The 23,961-nt window shown below is 32.0% G+C and overlaps 1 long non-coding RNA gene across 1 annotated transcript; it reads left to right on the top strand.

Annotated features, from left to right (window-relative positions):
- The first annotated feature begins 1,011 nt into the window (after positions 1 to 1,011).
- LOC127738633 (uncharacterized) lies at positions 1,012 to 6,595 on the top strand. The gene is made up of 6 exons (XR_008000127.1): positions 1,012 to 1,075; positions 2,535 to 2,598; positions 3,213 to 4,531; positions 4,860 to 4,929; positions 5,188 to 5,248; positions 6,307 to 6,595. It is a non-coding gene; the product is annotated as an uncharacterized LOC127738633 (long non-coding RNA).
- The last annotated feature ends 17,366 nt before the right edge of the window (positions 6,596 to 23,961 follow it).

The following is a 23,961-nucleotide window of genomic DNA, read 5'->3' as shown; positions in this document are numbered from 1 at the left end:
TGGATTTTTTGTATTAAATTATTTTTTAATGTTCATTATACTGTTTTTTGTATTTTTGTTAAATACAGCAAGGATGTGGAGTCCTAACAGGGTGAAATTTAAGTCAAAGGGAGGTAATTTATTATAACCCCTGTTAACTCCACATACTTGAAATTCCCACAGTGCTAGCTTTTTATTTTCTTGGATATTCAATTTTGTATAACTTTTTTCAATATCAGATATATACTACCTAATATGGACTATTATTTAGAGCTCTGTAATAAAAAAAAATGTAAACAGAGCTCTAGATAATAGATATGTAGGGTTGGGAAACTCATGGGTCATAAAAAAAGATTTGGTGAAATTTTTGAAAAAGGTTATTAGTTGAAAGTGCATCTGATATTTTATATATATACCACTTTATGTTTAAAAAGAAATGCAGGGAAAAAAAATAGATTGACCATAAGATGAGGACAACCACCTTGGCAGCCAGGAGAGCGGCTCCATAGAAGATGGTTAAATAAATCTTCCAACCAAGTCTGAGGCTTTACCTAGAAAATAAGAAGGCAAGTTTATTTGAGCCAAACAATTTCTATACATTCTCTAGAAATATTTGATAAAAAAGAGCATATCAAGACGAACTGCATCTTTATTTTCTGCTTGTAAAACACCATTGACTAACCAGTGTAATATTTTCAATTGCCAGGTGCTTGAACAAGATTTTCTATTAGAATAGCAATTGCAAATTTAACTTCAAAGGGAGACTAGTACACTTAGCATCAAGAATTTCTTATTCAATGGGAGATAACTTTTTGTTTAATATGCAGATGATTTTTGCACAGTTGAAATTTAAATCCTAAAACTTTTACTTTGTTTTTCCATTTTTAAAATTAATTTTACAAACTGGTGTTGATGCTTTATTATTGTGTAAATTTAGTCAGAAATCAGAAAAGTATTAAGTAAATTTTAGGTTGACAGAGAATTGATTTGTAAAATTATGTAATGTGTCAATTTTTATTTCATTTTAGGTTCTTTCTGTGACATGTTTTCATGGTGTGGGAATAAGACTTGGTGGTCTAATACAGCTAATATGTAGGTAGGTACCAGTACCAGTATGTTATTCCATGTTAAAAAAGTAACAAATGTATAATATAGTGTTATTGAATGGGTGTTTTCATATTAATCCTATATTATGTTCCAAGTAGTTGTATTGGGTCGAGGTTAGCTGTATTGGCTCGATGCGTAGCTGAGGGCCAATACAGCTAATGAGACCCAGAACGACTGTACAAGGACATAATACAGGATTAATAGGAAAACACCCATTTTATGACATCTTATTAACCAATGACTTGGAATAACCACCCGAAGCTGATCGAGATGGTAGGAAAATTCCTACATGAACAATATAAACTAATTGGGTTTTTCATTTAAATGCAAGGAGTATTGAATAGCCCTAAAAATTTATATACATTCACTAGTACACAACTTTGAGCCTCTTGATTTTAAAAAAGCTATCTCCCATCAAAATGATGTCACTGGCGTTTGTAAACAAAATGGAAATGGCTAGGTTAGAAGTATGTGGTGAGATGAAGAAAAAAGTATGTGAAATCCATCTGGTGCCGAGGATAGCATTCACAAACGACCCTTTTCAGGGCCATCATTATTTTACATAGTCTTCTTTTGTTGTATATATGAGGCATTTTAAGACACAAAATAATTCTCTGATTAGTGTTTTGACATTTTGTTACGGTACTACAGTATACTGGGTTAACCCCATTAATGTGGTCAAAATATTAATACGCGTAGAAGAGCTTCTTAAACATGCACTTTAAATAGTTCATGAAAGGCCCATCTACTGTTAGTTTGGTATAATTAAACAAATGTTGCCCCTTCCAAGCGGTGCATATCCAAGATTGTCAACCCTACTGCGCCCGTAGAGAAATAGTCTTTTACGGTTGACAATTCTGATTATTCACCATTTCAACGGTCTTTAATTTATATATACCGGTGCTAAAAGAAAAAATTATATCATATGAAAAATAACAACTTTAACATCAAATTTGTTGAAATCTAATATTTCAAGTAATACACACATCCATTTTCTGACACCTTTTTGAACCAAAAACCATAAGTTGAACTCCTGTATTAAGACCAGTAAAAATTTCTGTATGAACTGGTTTTTCTGTATTAGACCTGTATTAACAACCAGTTCTCAGACACATGGAATTGTATTAACTGGACAATTTATAATGTATTTTAAGTCATTGGTTAATAATAGAAAAAATTTAATATTATGTGCTCTTAAGCTTGAAAGTTTATACGAGTTTGGTCAGAAATCTACTATTTTTGTTTATCTGTATTATTATATGAGAAGATTTAATAAGGATCTGAACTGATTATGTAAAGTTTGTTCGGTTGTTGGATTGCTGTCTAATTGATATGTTCTCAACATCTGTAACATATATATATAAAACCCATTTATTTATAATATAGATACAGTATACCAACAGTGATCCTTTTAAACAATTTTGAAAACTAAGCATTTTATATTTCAGGTTAGCTTCACAGCTTGTCTGTAAGGATTGAGGCTTGGAATGGTCATTGGAGCTGAAATTTATGGTAAGAACCAATACATAGATTTATGACCTATTCATCCAAGAGCATATAAATGCGAAAGATTTTTATTATGCACAAATGTAGATCTTACATTTTAATGTTTCTTAAGTTATAATTGTATATATGATATGGAAGAAGGTAAATAAAGAAGTAAAAAACTATAATTTAGGAAAATATTATCTGTATTTTGTTATTTGTTATCTTAAATAGTCCCATATATAAAAATTAAGAGATGTGGTATAATTGCAAATGAGACCAAATGATGTGGATGTACTCAGCTAAAGGTCACATTACAGCTTTTAACAATGAGCAAAATCTAGACTGTTTAGTAAGCTATAAAAGGCCCTAACATGACGAAATGTGAAACAATTCAAACAAGAAAACCAACTGCCTGATATATGATAATACAATGAAACGAAAAACAAATATGTCGGATATCAACCATCCTTTTTGTTTATTAGTAGTTTAAATTTATGGCAACAAATCACTTAAAAACTAATAAAAGAAATGTATGCATCATTATTGTAATGCCCAGTTAATGATTTCTTTGCCAGAATAATGTTTCAATTTTCTTATAGTTTGACAGATATGCTTCAGAATGTCTATTTCTTTTTCAGGTAACTTTTACTGTGGCTGCATAAAATGACTGTGTAATATCACTGTAACAGTGAAAAATGTAAAATAGACAATTTTTGTGTATGCTTGAAAAAATGTTTATAATTTTTTACAAAAAATTAAAAAAAAAAAAAAAAATTGTGTAAAGATTCTCCATTTTCAACAAGATTGGAAGTTGTAGGTTAACTTGTATTTGAAATTCAAAATTTCATTTTCTTTTTTCCATTGAAGCCCTATGGCAATATTTTGGTAGCTCTTCTCAAGTCAATTATTGCCTTGACATATTATTTTTCATTCTTTTTTTTTAAATGAAGTGGAACGGACTAATTTTACTTGAAGACCTACTTAAGAAATATTAATAATGGTCTGTGTCTAGTCAAAACACTTCCAGTAGGTTAAGAATGGAGAATCTAAAAAAAAAAAAAAAAAAAGAAAGAAAAGAAAAAGAAACAAATGTCATTTTATTGAAATGTAGTTTTTGGTTTCCAGATTTGTTAGATATATGTCTGTTCCAACTTTTTTTTATTTTTAGCTTAATTGCTAACAACTTTTAAGAATATCTTACAAGTAGCATAGTTGAAGAACATCTTGATGAAAATAGATTGATTTTAGTGTTTAACCCCGCTTTCATCATGATTGGTTGCCAGTTTTTATAAGTGAAGGAAGCCAGAGTGCATAAAGAAAACTGGACAGAAAAACAGGAAATCCCAGTCAATTAAGATTGGAGTTGAACACAAAGTGAAAATTAAAATACTAAATGTTTTGAAATGTGTTGGGATTTTTGTTATTAAATTTCTAATTTTTGTGGTACTATATTTTGTATTTTTGTTAAATATAGCAAAAATGTGGAGTCCCAACAGGGTGAAATTTATAGTAAAGGGAGGTAATACCCCTGTTTAACTCTACATACTTGAAATTTTCTCAATGATAGGGAATATAAATTTTTATTTAATACTTAAATATTCATATTTGTAAAAGTTTTTTTTTTTTTTTTAAATATCAGATGTTTACTTGCTAAAATTAACTATTATTTAGAGCTCTGTAAATAAAAAAAATGTAAGCAGAGCTCTAGATAATAGATACATAGGGTGGGTGAAATCATGGGTCACTAAAGTGATTTGGTAAAATTTTCAAAAAAGGGGATTGTTTGAAAGTGCATCTGACATTTTTAACTTTTATTTTTGTAAATACAAATGGAAAAAAAATAGATTGACAATAAGAAAATGAGGACAGCCTCCTTGGCAGTCAGAAGAGCAGCTCCATGCAAGATGGTCAATTAAATCTTCAACCAAGTCTGAGGCTTTAGCAAGAAAAATATGAGGTAAGTCTAAATATCCCACAAAATGTATGGTTACAATATGATGATTATAGGCATTTATAAAATATTTTTTCTCTTAAGGTTTCTTTTTTATCAGTTTGATTTTGAGGATATCTACATTAAAAAACATATTTTTGTTTTTAACATAACTATGATCCTTTGTATTTCCTGTATTTATTTGGTTTCTACATGTGGTATCACGTTTACATATTGAAGATGGTAATATACAATTTTCAAGAAATAAAAAAAACCAGCATGATTTTGTTGTAGTCTTTTTAGGCATAATTGATTGGTAAAACAACTTTATTATCTTTTTTTGTTTTTATTCAAGGTGGTTGTAATGACAAGGTTTTCATGGTGTTGGGAGTAAGACTTGGATATCTGACACTGTTAACATGTTGGTACATATTCAAGCTTTTTGGGAATAATTTTTATAGTATTTGGCATCAATTTTATAAAAGTACCAGAAAATTAATTATACAATATGATGAAATACAAGTTGATTTTTTTTAAAGCAAATTTTAAATGAGTGATTCAGAATACCAAATATTTTTTTTCATGACATTTATTTGTTATCAAAGTTCTTTTTTAAATTTATTACGATGATATAGAGATTTTTTTTTGGAAAAATTTAGAATTGCCGAACAACTTTTTTTCAGGTTAGCATATCAGCGTTTCCATAGGGTTACTTACTGGGATAGTTATTAGAGCTGTTTTAAGGTGAGAATTTATCAACTTTAATTTATTTATGTTATGCTGTGGACTGAATGCCACTAAATAATTATACATGTACAGTGAAATCTGTTTTAAAGAGACCAATTAAGTGAGAGCTAAAGAAGTGGTCTTATAAGACAGGTGGTCTTTTAATACAGGCTCAATCTATATTTTAAAAATGCACTACAGAGGGACCTAAAATTAGTGGTCTTATAGCACATGTTTTTGTTTAATACAGGTGTTCTTTTAAGCAGGTTTGACTGTATATCAATCCTAAAAAGATTTCAATATGAAATATTTTACCTTTACTTTAAAAGTGAATCAGTATTCAATATTTAGTATTGTCTCACTTGTCAATTAATAAATGTCATACCCTATTAGCAGGTCCTGAATAAGATATAAGAAGGGGAGATTATCTTACATTTTATTGTTAGGATAAAACCAGTGCTATCATAAAAAAGATGTACGATAAATTCCTTTCATTCAGTCTTGAATTTTTTCAATACAAATTTTCGAAAGAATTTATTTCTACATTTTATCACGGAAAAAAATATTGGAGCAAGAGTCAATATAACAACCAAACAACAAAATAGACATTAATTTTGTGTTTGTTTACACCTTATCGCTATTCCTGCTTGACCCGAGAATCTGTTCCGCTTGAACTTTTGACGTCTTACAACAATCACTTTTCCATTGTGGCGTCAGATATTTTCTATTATGACGTCAAAATTTTACGGGAACTTTTGTGATGTCCAGTAATGGCGGACAAATAGCGATAAGGTGTATTATGTGAATACCTGTATATGGATGGTAGAGTTTATCAATTTATCAGCAGTTTCTGCATTTGTTAATTTCAAATTATTGTTCAGGTATTTGAGGTCAAGTGGTGGTAAAGTCCAAAAAATTTACTTTGGTGTATTGAGATTTTCGTTTTTACAAAAGCTGTTCATTTTTAATAATATGTATATTTTGGAGGAATCAACAATTATTAAAAAAACAAACATAGACTGATTATTTTAATATTAAGATTTAAAAATTAAATCTTTACTTTATTTCTTTTTCAGTTGATTGTTACTGTTGCTGCCTTGTATGGTAAAATCCTCAGACAATAATCCTGAAACCATTGGATGAACTGTTCCAATATTTTTTAGTAGAATCTGTAAACAGTAGTTTTATAAGCAGAAGAATGAATTGTTAACAAATTTAGTTTTTAATGCTGTATCAATTTATCTAAAGTCCAAATTATAAATATTTTTTTCCTTATTTAAGCTGTGAAATTATTGTTATTTGAGGGGTCTCAAAAGTATGCCATATGGTTTCACGAAATACCCATAAGACTCATCAGTTTACATATATTTTTTAAATTATGTATGTGTAAGTCTTACAAGTTTTTTGTGAATTGAATTTTGACGGTTAGAAACCAATAAAGTAGGACTTGGATGGCCAAACATTAAGGGAGTATATAAAAAAAATTCCCCTGTTAAACAATTTATGTACCCAGTTTTTGATGCAATATAAACTTGGTTACTGCAAATAAAAATGTTAGGTTTGGTTTGACTCCACTTTCTGTACATTTATACAAATTAATGGCTGTCAGTTTTATTTATTGGTTTTGTTTATATATTATAAATGCATTATTCAGCATCTGAGACCACTCAAGTGAAAATAATTACATAGTTTTTGCAGTTTGTTTTATTTTTTTTGTCATTCATCATTATTTATATTTTAAGGACATATTATAAGGTTTGTTTTTTGAGGATTGTACTCAACTTCTTAAGAATTATTTACCCCACCTAAGATTAATCAGGAAACTGTAAAATAAGTTTTTCTTTGATTTTTATGGATAGATGGCTGTTTAACGTTCAGTCTCAAATTAAATGCATAAATGCTTTATACTAGACCAGCACGCTGAGCTGGGTTTTTTAATGTGCTAGTTCACAATGTAACAGTCCACAGGAAGACATTTCACCTTACCTAATATCAAATACCGATTTTTAATTCTTTGGTTTGACCCAGCAGGGGATCCAAGTCCCATGACCTTCTTCGCTCGAGGTGAGCATATAATGGGATGTTAAAGAAGATTTGTCTGTCTGTTTGTCCATCATCATCTCTCATCCACAGCTTATATTCTATTGGAAGGTTTTCATTGAAACTTTCAGGTTATCTTAGGTAACTAATGGCAATGTGTATTTTATTTTATTATAATGAAATTTTGGGATTCCCAAGTGAAATGAATGGACCTTTTAAATATTTTGATTAACTTCAAAAGGAAGCATCTTGTACAACAATTTTGTCATGTAAAGAATAGGTTGGTTTGAATATATTTTGTTTTGTTTTTAATCTTATTTTTGATAGTTGGATCTCATTATGACAAAATTTTCATAACATTAACAAGAATTCAGAATAAATTCTACTTTAAGACACTAATATATTACCATTTTATAAGGCTTTGCTATAACAAGATTTGTGTTTTATCTGGTTTTATATTATTTTAGTGGTTTTTATGTGATTTTATTTGATTTTATTGTCAAATCTTGTTGTATCAAGCCTTAATATGATTGAGTTTGTGTGGAAAATTGATAGATTTTGCTTACACATGCAGTACAAAATATTTATTTACATGATGAGATCTGACATTTTATGCTTTTAACTCTTTCTTAAAGGATGAAATAAAATATGAATGAATTAAACTATTGATGTAGTCCTTAAAGATTGACCAAATTACAAGATTTATGGATGCAAGTTAAAAATCTGCTCTAACTAAATCTATGTTCACATCAGCTGAACCATCCTATCCTTCGATATGAATTATAAAATGTAAGAAATGTTAAAATCCATTCTTCAATTTGAGAACCTTAAGAAATTTTAAAAATGGTACACAGTGTCAACAGATACTGAAGATTATTTGAAAGTTTAGGAAAAGTCTTATTTAATCCTTTAATTGTGGGTTAAATTTGTAGATGGATGAGCAAACAGATGATACACTTGCTCACCACAGCACATCTTATGGATAAATAACTAAATTAACTGTTTATTAGTTATCTCCCTTCATATAAAAAAAAATAAAGGTCCTTGAAAAATATAAATATACTTTTATCAATACAAAAAACTAACTTTGCATAGAAAAGAACATTTATATAAGAAAACAGCTTGGGGTTAAAAATAAGAAATTAAATACAGTTAACTATTTCCTTGGTGATCTAATAATTTTTGCACAGGTCAAGATATTTAGATTATTTTAATTACCCAATAAATAAGTTGAGTACATCTCAAAAATGAATTTGATTCATGTATTTTAAAACTTTTTTATTGTAGTTTTTACCTTGTATTCCTATTGTATAAGAATTGTAATGTTTTTGAATGTCTTTTTCAGAAGTTGAGACAAACTGATAATTCTATTTTTTATGGCATTCTATCCTTTTTTTATAAGTTTGGTAAGCAATGGAAAGCCTCAAGTTTATATATTAACAAAGAAACGTTACTTTCATTGGAAGTAATGATAACAAAATTTGGTTCATGTATCTCAAAACCAGTCCTTTTCCAGTCTGAGAACTGGTATCCATGAAATTAGAAAGAATCATCAGTAATGTAGATAGTTTGTATAATTGTAATGTCTTCCTAATGATACCTAACCCATGATGCAGATCCTTTTCCTCCTTTTAATTGCAAAGTTGATATCCGTGACCAAAAGCTTATTACTAGTTGTATCTATTTCTTTGATGTTTAAACACACCTGATGAAGCAGAATGGGTCTTGTACGTTTGTATCATGATGCATAATAATAGTACAATTAATTGATAAATAAAATTTATTGAAGAAAACCCATCTTATACATGTTATATTTTATGTGAGTCTGAATTACTAATAAAGGGGGAAGAGGTTTCTGTGGTCTAGGGTATGAGGCAGATGTCACTTGGTGTCTATCATATCGATCTTTAAACTTTTAGAAATGTTCATGAAACTTCTTTGCTGGTTTGAACAAGACATGATGCTTTAGGCATTACCTTACAGAATTGTTCATTAGATTTGATGATTACCTGATTAGCTGCCAATGCTTTAAATAGATCAAGAATGTTTAAATGATCTAATTTTATATTGTCTTATAAAAGTAAGAAAATGTGGTATGATTGCCAATGAGACAACTCTCCACCAAAGACCAAATGACATACAATTAACAACTAAAGGTCACTGTATGGCCTTCAACAATGAACAAATTGCCTGTCACATACAAAACATAGGGATACTTATCTGGTGTTGGAGTTGTCTGTATAAAACTTCATTATCCAGACGCTGGAAGACCTGAATAATACAATCTGCTATGCAGATGCCTTATGGTCTGAGGTATTCATCTGGCATATGATCCATCATTGTTGTCTTTATCCAATTTTTGAGGTCCAATGACCACTTAAAAATTGTATAGTTTTTTTTTTGTTACATGAATTTGACTGTTTTTATGTGTAATAAGGACAACTATATTTGGTATATAAATCTTTGCAAGGTATGCATGTCCTTCTGACAGGGTTCACCTGAAAGTGCCCCAATGTCATGGTTTAAGTCATTAATGTTCAGTTTTGTGGATTAGGAATTAGTTCCTCCAACACTTTTAATAATTCATCAATATATTCAATGGATAGAACAAATGTAAGGTGTATATGTCTGTCCAACTTACTTCATCTGACCTTGACCTAATTTTCATGGTTTTTGGTCAACATTTAGTTTTCATGATTAGGTCTGTCTGTCTGTCCATTTCTCAGATACTACAAGTAATAGGTAAACTATATTTTGAGTACAGACAACTATAGTGAGTGTATAGAATGATTATAAGGTGTACATTTCCATCTGACACAGTTTATCTGAAGTTGACCTTAATTTAATGGGTCATCAATTGAGAATGTAAATGTTCTGTTATATCTGGATTAAAACCTGTATTATTAGTCTTAAAAGACTTTCAACATAGAATTCAATTACCATCAGTTACACAGGCAGGACAATTCAGTGAGTGCATTCATAAAGGCAATTGGGACAAATTTTTGATCACATAGTTCTTCCTCTATTAAACATTCGGCAAATGACGACTGGAATATGATCTACACATGGCTGTAACTGCAAAAAGTGTATCAGTTTGTCTCCCTTGCAATTCAAATGGTGTTATTCTTAAAGGTTTGTTAGATATTTTTGTCGATCTTCAGCTTTTTGTAGTGTAAGCTGAAGTGTCGTTAACAGTTACGTTCAGTCTGAGGTTCAATTTGTTTCTACATAACTTGGTCAAACCTTCTCAAATTATATTAAACTTTAGCAGAAGCATTTTTATGATGAGGGGTCTAAATTAAAATCAATAGAATTTTTTAATAATTTGCCAAAATGTAATTTATATGTTGTTTTTTTCTAAAATATGATAAAAAGTATGGGTAACAGAGCCTTTTTTCAAGCTACAGGTTATGTAAAATTGTAGATTTTGTATAAATTATAAATGGAAAAACTAATTTGATAATTATCATAATGTGCTAACAGAAAAAATGGATTTATGGGACTTGTTTTTTGGCTGTAAAACAAACTAGGTAAATTCCCTAATCATGTATAAAAGTAAAGTTAGATTTATCTCCCCTTATATGGCAAAGTTTTACTGTGCGTATTGCTATGTGTTTCTTTATTCTACATTGGCTAGAGGTATAGGGGGAGGGTTGAGATCTCACAAAACATGTTTAACCCCGCCGCATTTTTGCACCTATCCCAAGTCAGGAGCCTCTGGCCTTTGTTAGTCTTGTATGTTTTTTTTTAATTTTAGTTCCTTTATAAGTTTTGGAGTTTTGTGTGACGTCCATTTTCACTGAACCAGTACACAATTTTATTTAGGGGCCAGCTGAGGACCACCTCCGGGTGTGGGATTTTCTCGCTGCGTTAAAGACCCATTGGTGGCCTTCGGCTGTTATCTGCTCTTTGGTTGGGTTGTTGTCTCTTTGACATATTCCCCATTTCCATTCTCAATTTTATTATATATGTTCTGTATTTTTTTAAATAATTCTTTATAATAAGATAAAAACGCATTATTTTCTTTATCTAAATGAAAAATCTTACAAATAAATTTCATTCCTCTCTCAAAAGTTGTATATTTTTTTAAGGATCTAGACTGATTGAGTTCTGTTTTTTTTTCCAGGATGGCCAAAGACATCCAATCTACCTTCAGAGATAATGTTTGAATTTTGTTTCTTCTCTTCATTTTACAGCATTTTACAAATAGATGGACTTAGTTCTCTGAGGTTAACATTTACATACAGTATGGGAATACATTTTTTAGACATCAATTTTGTTGCTAAACCCCCATGGAATGTTATGAAACTTTGACAGAAGATTGTTCAAAATAAAAAAAAAGCAACTGTGGGGAAGGGGGATTGCATTGAGGATTTTTTCTAAAGGAATATTCATTTTGGTTAGAATTTTTGCAGTTAATTAGATTGGTTAAGATGCCAATACCATGGGCTGGGGTATCGTTTTGTGAGCTTTGCTTGCTGTTACCTCTGGTATGCAGTTGGTGTTAATGAGTTTTTCATAGCTTTATGTTTTGATGGTAGATGTAGCTAATAACAGATTTTTTTTTTTATTTTACGACAACGGATAACACTTAAAAGACTACAACTACAGACACCAAGTGGTGATAATAGGTCACATGGTCCAAAATTTTCCATGTCAAAATGTAAACAAACTCAATCTGAATGTTCCTTCTGGAATTGAATATTAATCCATAAACATATGGCCGCTGTTGCAAAACAGTTAACATAGGTGTAAATTGAAATTTTTTGCTTATTTTTCAAAATTAATGCAGTCAGGGCAAACTTGACTAAGTAAAAGGATCAGCAGGTCATGTTCTATCTACCATGGAATTTTTTTTTAAATTGGACAACCCAATTCAGAGTTATTGCTCCTGAAATGTCCTTTTATTGCAATAAACGGCCATGTAAATTTTTTTTTACTTCAATTGCTTCATATTGATAAATATTTAAGCCTGAAATAGGTATAGATTTCAATTAAGTCCATTTTTCTATGAATTTGTTACTTTTTCTTCCTTTTTTCCTGATTCCTATGTGGCACCATCCCTTGTCCATTAAAATTAAGGGTGAAAAGTAAAGAATATGGTATATGTATATAAAGAATATTTCAACAAAAATATTTGTGGGCAAGGGTACATCACTAATGACGCAATTTGTGAAAATCTTTTTTAACTGAAACAATTGGACATATTAACATTTGTTTTCATCAAATTTTTACAACATAATGGCGCTACACTTGTAATAATTTTTCAGATTTTTAGAGCCAAAATTTTGAGCTTGTGAACCAACTCCTTTCACAGTTTTTGTCTCGCCTGTGACGAAAGTTGCAGTATGCGAGACATTGGTATTACTATCCGGCGGCGGCGGTGTAAACCCTTTGTATAAAGCTTTATATTTCAGAAGGTAGAAGACCTGGATGCTTCATACCTTGTATGCAGATACCTTATGTTACGAAGTTTCCGTCTGTCATATGCCCATTGCCCTTGACCTCATTTTCATGGTTCAGTGACTGCTTGAAAAAAAATTACAGTTTTTTCGTCATGTGAATTTCTCACTTATTATGAGTAAAAGGATAACTATATTTGGTATATGGTTCCTTGCAACGTCTACATGTCCGTCAGACAGGGTTAACCTGACCTGGACCTCAATTCATGGATCAGTGATCAAGGTTAAAGTTACGTGATTAGGTCCGTTTCTCAGAAACTACAAGCAGCAGGTCAACTATATGTGATGTATTGAATGATTGTAAGGGGTACATGTCAGACTGGCAGGTTTCATCTGACCTTGACCTCATTTTCATGGTTCATTGGTCATTGTTAATTTTTTGTGTTTTGGTCTGTTTTTCAAGTACTGTAAGCAAAAGGTCAACTTTATTTGGTGAATGGAATGATTGAAAGGTGTACATGTCTGTTTAGCTGGTGTCATCTGACCTTGACCTCATTTTAATTGTTTATTGGTCAATGTTAAGTTTTTGTGTTTTGGTCTGTTTTTCAAGTACTATTAGCAATAGGTCAACTATATTTGAATTGGTTTATGGAATGATTGTTAGGTGTACATATCTGTCCACCCAGTGTCATCTGACCTTGACCTCATTTTCACATTTCATTGGTCATTGTTAATTTTTTGTGTTTTGGTCTGATTTTCAAATACTAATAGCAATAGGTCAACTATAATTGGTGTATGGAATGATTGTAAGGTGTACATGTCTGCCTAGCCAGTTTCATCTGACCTTGACCTCCTTTCCATGGTTCATTGGTTAACATTAAGTTTTTGTGTTTTGATCTGTTTTTCGATTACCAATAGCAATGGGTCAACTATATTTAGTGAATGGAATAATTGTAAGGTGTACATGTCTGTGTGACAGTTTTTATCTGACCTTGACCTCATTGTCATGGATCTTTAAGAATGTTAAGTTTATGTGATACTTGTAGCAAAACCTTTATCTTTAAGACTTTCAACATAAAATCAATGGTCAGTATAACAGGCGAGACATTTCAGAGTGTGCACTCTTGTTGGTTATTATCTTAAAAACTATTACAGGTAGAGAGAAACTTTAAAAATAATAAATGACTAGAACAATATGATCTACTAGTAAGTTAACATTGCAGAATTTGTAAATTGACAGTTTCTAGGAGTTATTGCCCTTGAAAGACAATTTTTACTCATGTTTGCAGAAACTATAATAGACAGTAAAGTCAACATTGCAAAAATCATCAAATGACCCTGTTTTTGGTCTTGTAATATGATTTTTCGTCGAGTCTGCGACTTTTATCTCAGAAAGCTCGACATAGGGATAGTGTTCCGGCGTTGGTGACAGCAGCGGCGTCACGTTATCTAACTACTTAGAAGCTTAATAATTCTGAAGGTAGAAGACCTTGATGCTTAATACTTTGTATATAGATGCTTTGTGTTATGAAGTTTCTGTCTGTCATATGTCCTTTGTCCTTGACCTCATTTTCATGGTTCAGTGACTACTTGAAAAAAAAATTGATTTTTTTGTCATTTTAATACCTCTCTTATGAGTAATAGGATAACTATATTTGGTATATGCGTAAAGGTTAAGTTTTTGTGGTCAAGTCCATACCTCAGATACTATAAGCGATAGGTGTACTATATTTGGTGTATGGAATGATTGTAAGGTGTAGATGTCCAACTGACAGGTGTCATTTGACCTTGACCTCATTTTCATGGTTCAGTGATTAAAGTTAAGTTTTTGTGTTTTGGTCTATTTTTCAAATACTGTATGCAATAGGTCAGCTATATTTGGTGTATGGAAATATTTTATGATGTACTTGTACATGTCAGTCTGGCAGGTTTTACTTTACCTTGACCTCATTTTCATGGTTTATTGCTCAATGTTAAGTTTTTGTGTTTTGGTCTGTTTTTCTTAAACTATAAGCAATAGGTCAACTATGTTCGGTGTATGGATTGATTGTAATGTTTATATGTTTGTCTGGCAGGTATCTCATTTTCATGGTTCATTGGTCAATGATAAGTTTTCGTGGTTAAGTTTGTTTCTTAGATACTATATTTGATACATCAACTATATTTGATCCATGGAATGATTGTAAAGTGTACATGTCTGTCTGGCAGGGTTTATCTGACCTTGACCTCATTTTCTTGGATCATGATAAGTAAATGTGATACTTGTAGTAAAACTTTATATTTCGGGCTATCAACATAAAATCAATGGTGGTAAAGCATGCGAGACATTTCAGCGTGTGCACTCTTGTTTTATTTTTTTGTGGAAATCGTAATAGAAACTTTTATAGCAAAAATGTTCAGCACAATAACATTTCAAAGAAGTCTACATTGCATAATTGTCAACAGACTATTTATAGGAGTTATTGGCCCTGCATGATAATTTTTACCCATTGTTTGTCAAGAAATAGCAGATAGAGAGAAACCTTGCAGAGCAAAATTGGTCAGCAAAGTAAAATCTTCTACAAGTAAGTCAATATCTTCAGATTCCTATAATTTTGTCATTGTCTTGAAAAACTTGAAAACGTTAATAGATAGGTAGAAAATGTTAACAGTAAAAATAATCATTTATACAAGATCTGCGAAAATACTGCTAGATAAGAACTACTAAAAAGCAAACACACAAACGAATTGCAATAAAGGTAAAAATAAATCTTTTACAATTGCAAATTTTTACCAGGTGACCGATTCAGGCTCCTGTGAGTCTCATATTCTTTCTCCTGTGCTCTGAGGTTTCTATTTGGTATAAATGATTTGTTCTTGACCTCATTTTCGCTGAGGACTAAGCAGAAACCTTCCCCCGAAATGATTCATTGAAAACGTTTTACATGGACTAAATTCGTGCATAGTTTACAAGTTTGTGATTATGTCAGTATAAGGGGAACCAAAATGGTAGGTCAATGGTATAATTATTTCGTGATTATGTAAGTTTAAGGGGAAACACTTGTCAATGAAATTTGGTATGCAGCTGAAATAACATTTGTAGCTTTCAATTCGGTGTTTGCAGCATCAGCAATTGTAATTTTCAAGAACCATGAGATATGTACACACTACATTATGTCTAAATGTAGTGTAGAAAGATTTTTGCAAACCTTTAGGATTTATTAACAAAATGAGTAAGCATGGCTATCGGAAGTTTAGCTATTATCTTTCAGAAACAAATAAATTGATTTGGACAGCCTTCGAAATAAAAGTTTAAGATACGTGTAACATTGCTTTACTGTATCAACATTGTCTTCAGCTACACTATACAGGACAGAATAACATCAGCTTGAAACTAATTTTATGGGTTTATACGAAATTGTATAATTTGAATTCTGTATGCGACATGAAATTATGAAACACATTAATCCCATTTTCTAGTTTCCGAACCTTGATTAATTGATAGGTGACTGCTTGACGTCCAGTGGCAAATGTTTCATGCATGTTCAGTATGATAATGCATTAAACAATGCATCAAGTTATATAAACATATGGAAATGCGATATAATGGCAAGGTGTATAAACAGGGATGCAGAACGGGAATTTGTACTGCCACTAAAAAAGGTAATGTTAGATAAAAGCAAAGTTGTCTTTCAAGGCGGATACAACTTAATTCATGTTGGTCAGAGACGTTCTTTGATGCAAAAATTTACAAAAATGATATGTAAAATCATACGTTAATGATATAGACTCTTTCTTCTGTTTTTAACAAAAGCAGTAACAGTGTGTTGTCAGAATAACATTTTAATTTTATGAATATATGAAAAAAATGTTGATTACATGTATGCGTAATGTAGATTCTTCAATATTCAAATTCAAAAAGGAATAGAGAACTTTTTGATTTTTGACCATCATAACCATGCGGTAGTGAAACAGTTTTTATATCATATTTTATCTACCGAGGAAAAGAACCAACATATTTGGTTTTGATGCATTACCATTGAGATTACAGTAACAATTGTTTTGACGTATGCCCACATTTAGGACACTCAGCCACGTCAGCTAGTCATATAAACATACAAACCACAAGGAATTCTGCACAAGGTACAAACTGATATAATAAATGGTGAAACATTTTTGCAACAACTCGGAGGGGTCCATAGGTGGCCTGTTGCATGGGAAATTTCTGTTCCTATCCAATATTACCATTTTCCTATCGAAGGTCGGTGGTTTTCTCCGGGCACTCCGGCTTCCTCCAATAAAAACTGGCCGCCACGAAATAGCCCAAAAGCGGTGCTTAAAAGTGGCGTTAAAACACCAAAAACCAAACCAAACCAATATTACCTCATTTTCCAGTGGCAGTCCAAATGTCCCCTACCTTCATTCCGGACGGCCTCTATTATAAGACCTACCTATTGTATTTATTGATAATTTGTTCTCGTCCTAAACATGCATGAAATATTTGCAACTGGACGTTAAGCACCCAACAGTCATTCATATAAATAATGTATTCAATTTTACAGTAATCTATGTTTATGAATAAAAGGACGTGGGTTATACGTCAACAAAAATAACCAAAGAACATCTAGCTGTAATATACAGTGCAAAAATAGATGGGTGTGTATATAATATGCTGTACATCATATTTGCTTTTCGTTTGAGAATGTTTTGTACAAAAATCAGGCCTTTAGTAAGTCTCGTTTGAATTGTTATATATTTGTCATTCTGGGACTTTTATAGCTTACTTTGCGGTATGGGTTTTGTTCATTGTTAAAGGCCTAACATCGACATGTAGTTGCTAACTTCTATACGTCTTTCTGGTGGAAAGTTGTCTCATTGGCAATCATGTGTACCACTCCTTAATATTTTTGTCTCACTTAGAAGAAGTTGGTAACGCAAGGCTTAGGTGTGCTGTTTCAGGCTGCTGCGGCTGTGGCGTCAACAGTGTATTAGTTTGTCATTAGCAATAGGTCAGTGATATGGGGAACCACTAGTGGTATGTCAGTGAGATTTGATATTCATTAGTATTTAGGTGTGCTGTTTCAGGCGGCTGTGGCATCAACAGTGTATTAGTTTGTGATTAGGTCAGTGATATGGGGAACCACTAGTGGTAGGTCAGTGATATTGGGAACCACTGAGTGGTAGGTCAGTGATATTTGATATTCAGTAGTATTAGCAATGGCACATCTCATTTCCATTGAGATTATTTGGCATTGACCTCTCAGTCATTGTCTATTGACTATGAAACTTTTATTTAGTTTACATGTATTAGTTTGTGATTAGGTCAGTGATATGGGGAACCACTAGTGGTAGGTCAGTGATATTTGGTATTCAGTTGGATTATCATTGGCACATCTCATTTCCATTGAGATTATTTGGCCTTGACTCCTCAGTATAATTGTCTATTGACTTTGAACTTTTGCTTAGTTTACAAGTATTAGTTTGTGGTTATGTCAGTTTATGGGGAACCACTAATGGTAGGTCAATGGTAGGTGGTATGCAGTTGTATTAGCAATGGAACAGCTGAGTTATTTGGCTCCATCTCCTTTGTCATAGTCTATTGACTGAATATTTTGAATAATACAATTTTTGTGATTACATCCGTTTATGATAAACCACTTATGTTAAGTCAATGACATTGGTATGCAGTTGTATTATTATTTGAAAGTCTCATTTCCATGAAGAAGTTTCATTGACTTAAAACTTTTGCATATTTTACAAGTTAAAGTTTGTGTTTATGTTAGTTTAAAAGGAACCACTTATGATAAGTCAATGGTATTTGAAATGCAGTTTATAAGCATTGGCATTTCTCATTTCGATGGAGGTTATTTGGCCCTGCACCTTCAGTCATGGTTCATTGACTTTGAATTTTTTGCATAGTTTACATGTTTGAATATTGCCTTTTTAATTTCAACATTTGCATTTTACTATCAAAATCACAAAAAGCGAGACATATATCTGTGTCAACAATTTATTCTTATATGAAAATAAGAAGTGGTATGATTGCCAATGAGACAACTTTCCACCAGACTTTCAATTGAAGTATATGTAAGCAATTATAGGCAACCGTATGTCCTTCAACAATGACTTTTGAGAAAAACCCATACTGTATAGGCGGCTATAAAAGGCACTGACATGAAAAATGTGAAACGATTCAAACGATAAAACTAAAGGCCTAATTTATAACAAAAAAAACAATTTACCTAAAACAAATATGACAGACATGAACCAACGATAACCACTGAACTACAGGCTCGTGACTTGTGAGCACACAACTCTCCCCTAACCTGAGAGAGTGGTGTAACAGAACAAACTGTAATAATCAGTTGCAAATGGCAAAAAAACAGGGGGGATTAGTCATACATTTTTTTTTTTTTTTTTTTTTGCTTTTCAACATGCACCTATGGACTTCTGAAATGTTAGAAGGACTCTTAAACCTGCAGAAAGAGAAGTCTGAATATACGCTTTTCTATACCCCAATCACACATTAGGTTCCTGAAAGTGTTTTTTAATCTAAATAATGATTTAATTGACCCATGCGTTAATCCGATATTGGCAGATAAATTATTTCTTGTTTCCATCCCCTCCTCCCTTTGAAATCGGATTCTCACAAATATTCATTATTATCCAATAACATTTAAATGACACGAAAGACACAAAATATCAAATCCAATTTTAATGAGTTTGGTTTTACCTCATTGATAATCCTATTTGGGTTAATATAGGATTGATCATAATATGTTGTAGAAGTTCAATTTGAAATAAAAGCAATTACATAAGACTTAGTTACGCAGTGTGAACAACATGATTGCATTCTTTTCTTTATGAACATAAGATACATTACCGGTATGATAAATGTTGTTGGTTGCGCTCTGTCCTTTTTTTTTCGTTTATATTGTTATAAATCAGGTCGTTGGTGTTTTTTGTCTCGCCTGCGACAAATGTCGCAGAATGTGACACATAAGGATTACAATCCGGCGGCGGCGGCGACGGAGACGACGGCGTAAACTATTTGTATAAAGCTTTATATTTCAGAAGCTAGACGACCTGGATGTTTCATACCTTGTATGCAGATACCTTATGGTACGAAATTTCCGTCTGTCATATGTCCATTGTCATTGACTTCATTTTCATGGCTTAGTGACTGTTTGAAAAAATGATTGTTTTTTTTTCAAATTGAATTACTCTCTTATTATGAGTAATAGGATAACTATGTTTGGTATATGGGTTCCTTGCAAGGTCTATATGTCTGTCAGGTAGAGTTCATCTGACCTGACCTCGACCTCATTTCATGAATCAGTGATCAAGGTTAAAGTTACGGGGTCAAGTCCGTATCTCAGATACTATTCTTGCATACTATAAGTAGTAGGTCAACTATATATAGTGTATGGAATGATGGTAAGGTGTACATGGCCGACTGGCAGGTTTCATCTGACCTTCACCCCAAGTTTTATGGTTCGTTGGACAATGCCACACGGTTTAGTTTTTGGGGTTTTGTCTATTTCTCAGATCATACTATAAGAAATAGGGCCACTATATTTGGTGTATGGAATGATTGTAAAGTGTAGATGCCCGTAGATGCAAGTTTCATCTGACATTAATCTCATTTTCATGGTTCATTGAACACTCTTTAGCTTTTGTGGTTTGCTCAATTGCTCAGATACTTTAAGCAATTGGTCAAGTATATTTGGTGTATGGAATAATTGTAAGGTGTACATATAAAAATAAGAAGATGTGGTACGATTGCAAATGAGACAACTCTCCACCAGAAACCAAATGACATGGAAGTTTACAACATATATATAGATCACTGTACGGCCTTCAACAATGACCAAAAAACCTATACCGCATAGTCAGCTATAAAAGACCCCGAAATGACAAATATAAAACAATTCAAACGCAAAAACTAACGGCCTGATTAATGTACAAAACAATGAACGGAGAACAAATATCTGTCTGGCAGGTCTCATATGACCTTGACTTACATTCATGGTTCGTTGGTCAATGACAAGTTTCTGTGTTTATGTCAGTTTATCAGTTACTATAATCAATAGCTGAGGTCAACTATATTTGGATTAAAATTATGGAATGATTGTAAGGTGTACAAATCTGTATGGCAGGATTCATACTACCTTGACCTCATTTTCATGGTTCATTGGTAAATGTTACGATTTTCTGGTTGATCTGTTTCTCATGTACTTTAAGCGACTACTATATTTGGTGTATGGAATGATTGTTATGTGTACATGTCTGTGACTTCATTTTCATGGATCGATTGATAATGTTAAGTTGATGTGATACTTGTATTAAGTATGCAGACAAAAGACACAATTCAAAATTTTAAATGTCCCCAAACAGCACAATATTATGTCGACTGATTATTTTTGCTTTTTAAAGATTCTAATATTTATTCTGAGACTATAGAAAGCAATAATGGTATGTCCAAGAAATTAGATTACTATAATTATAGTTTTCTAGATAATAAGTAAAAACTCCCCCCTTCCCAATGGTAAAAATAGTCATTTAAAGGTAATAACTACTAAAAGAAGTCGACTGACGACTTCGGCCATTTGACTTATTTGTAGATCTGTAATGTACTATAAATTGTGACAAAAAAAAAATATACATGTATGTGTTAATTCTTGAAAATTCAATTCTATGTCCTAAAAACCATGTTCAGTTCGAACTCTCACATTCAGTCAACTTTTATAGGTAAGATAATTTACCGATGGTTAGTGAATTCGCCGCATACCAATGTGAGTCTTCTGAATTAAACCATCACAAGGCATTGGTTAACTTAGTCTCAGAAAAACGAAACAAGAATGCACACACTGAAATATCTCGCCTGTTTTACTTATGATTGAATTCGTGTTGAAAGTCTGTAATATGAAGATTTTACTATACTAAAGCAACAGTGGCGTAGGAGCAGACTGAAAAAGGAGTCAAACTTGTGACAAGCAAATATAATACAGGGGCGGATCCAGCCATTTTTAAAAGGGGGGTTCCAACCCAGGATAAAGGGGGGGGGGGGGGCTTCCAACCATATGTCCCCCATTCAAAAGCATTGATCGTCAAAAAAAGGGGGTTCCAACCCCGGGACCCCCCTTTTGGATCCGCCTCTGTAATACAATATTGTATTATGAGGGGGATCGGAGGGGTCCTGATCCCGAAATCCCGCGCTTAAAAACATGAAATCCCGAGGTCCCGAATTTAAAGAAATTTAAATCCCGACATCCCGAAATTCGAAAAAAGAATTCCCGGATCCCGAAAGGATCAATCCCGAAATCCCGAGCTTAAAAACACCCGATCCCGGAGTCCCGATAAAGGTCCGACCCCCCCCCCCCCCCCCTATTATGTTAATATTTTTCTGGTAGTGTTAAGTAAACAAAAACTCTAATATAGCAGAATCTTCAATTTGCTGAAGGAGGCTATTACCCGACAGAAACAGACAGTATGTGATATAAAAATAGAAAATTGAACATTCAATACAGTAAAGAAAAAAATATCAAAATCCTGTACCCATGCAAGCGCCTGTGAGTTCCACCATTTCATGTTTTTTTTTGCTTTCAAAGTCCCAGTGTATTCGTGACCCTTAGAACGGAGCATATTCCCACATTTTATGTATTAAAACTAAAACTAATGAAACTGAAACCCAAATAGTATTCAAAAAAAATAATACTTCTGAAAAAAAGTTCTTTTTTCGGCTTCTTAAAATCTGAAAAAAAAACCTGATACTTTGGAAAGATTAAACTTGTATTTTTTTGTTTTCAATATAAAAAAAAAATGCCCAAAAAGTAGGAGGGGGGAATCCCCCTTCTGCCCCCACCGGCTTCTACGGCAGTGAGCTAAATTACATTTATAAAATGTTGCATTCAAATACAGTTGTGTGTCAGTTAGTGATTAGTTTTAGGTTATAAGATACATCGTTCCACAACGGTCTCACTAATTAGCGACAAGAAGAATTTTAGCGACAAGAAGCGACAAGAAGCGTCAAGAAGCGACAAGAAGAATAAATTTAGCGACAAGAAGCGACAAGAAGACTATTTAGCGACAAGAAAACTTAATAAAAATATTATTAAAATGAATATATTAAAAAATATGCATTGACATTTTTATTTTAATATACGGAAAGTAAAGTGATTTTCATTTGTTTTTAAATATATTGATAGATATTGATAAATATAGAAATTTCCCTGTCATAGTATGATATTAGTTTTTACATGTTCTTGTGTTTTAGAACAATAATATATTTATTTTATAATTTTTTTAACACTCTCTTTGTCTAAAATATAATAAACTGACTGCATGCAAAATGCATTATACGTGAATCATTGTCCAGAAAAGATAATGTTACTAAAACGTGAATATTTGATTGGCACTGGCTACGGTTACATGGAAATGTAACAATAATAAAAATATTATTGTTACATTGGAGACTAATTGCTGGAATGCAAGGTTGGGTAAGGAACCGATTAATTACGAATGTAACAATAGTTATTGAGTCTAGTACGGTTACACTGCGTTATTGTTACATTAATTCACTTCAATGTACGCTGGGTGACTAGTAATATGTAATAAAATAAAACATGAAAAGTTTTATTTGAATTTTACAAAATTGCATACAATTTTTAAAATTTCATTTGCAATTTTTCAGTTTCTTCAAATCCAATATGTTGTTTTGGGGAGCATGTTTTAGTCCGACGAATCCTGGTGAAACCAAGCAGCCATCACAAACGAGTGATGCAGCAATTTGCTCGTCTGTATTTCATACTGTACAATTCCATTCTGTTTTATACTTTTTTAAAGTTAAAGAAATTTTCAATATTTTTTTACTCTTGCGATCAAGGATTTGTATATATAAATCCTTTTTGCGATGTTTATATTTTCATCCATTTTTTTTGTTGGAAGCATATATAATGTGAGGTTGTAATATGATTTCATTACCGTCCATTACTGATTTTATGTTCACCTCCGATTTCTATATCCAACTTAGCAAAGCTGAAAAACCCAATAGAAAATAAAAATACAAGTCAATTGTGAAGGCAATTTGCCGACATGTTGAAACTGGTGGAATCGGTGTTTTCATTTTCAGAGTCCAGATATTTTGTGATAGTAATTTCATTCTTATTGGCGAAAAAAAAAAAATAAGCAACACAACTATAGAAGATTTACGTTTAATTAATCTAGCGTACATTAACAAAAAGTGCATTACTGTAACAATAACACAATGTAACCGTAGACTCAATAATTATTGTTACATTCGTAATTAAT

This window comes from Mytilus californianus, unplaced genomic scaffold (genome assembly GCF_021869535.1).
Source record: "Mytilus californianus isolate M0D057914Y unplaced genomic scaffold, xbMytCali1.0.p SCAF_4, whole genome shotgun sequence".
Taxonomy (NCBI): Eukaryota; Metazoa; Mollusca; class Bivalvia; order Mytilida; family Mytilidae; genus Mytilus; species Mytilus californianus.
This window is presented reverse-complemented; position numbering and strand designations above follow the sequence as displayed.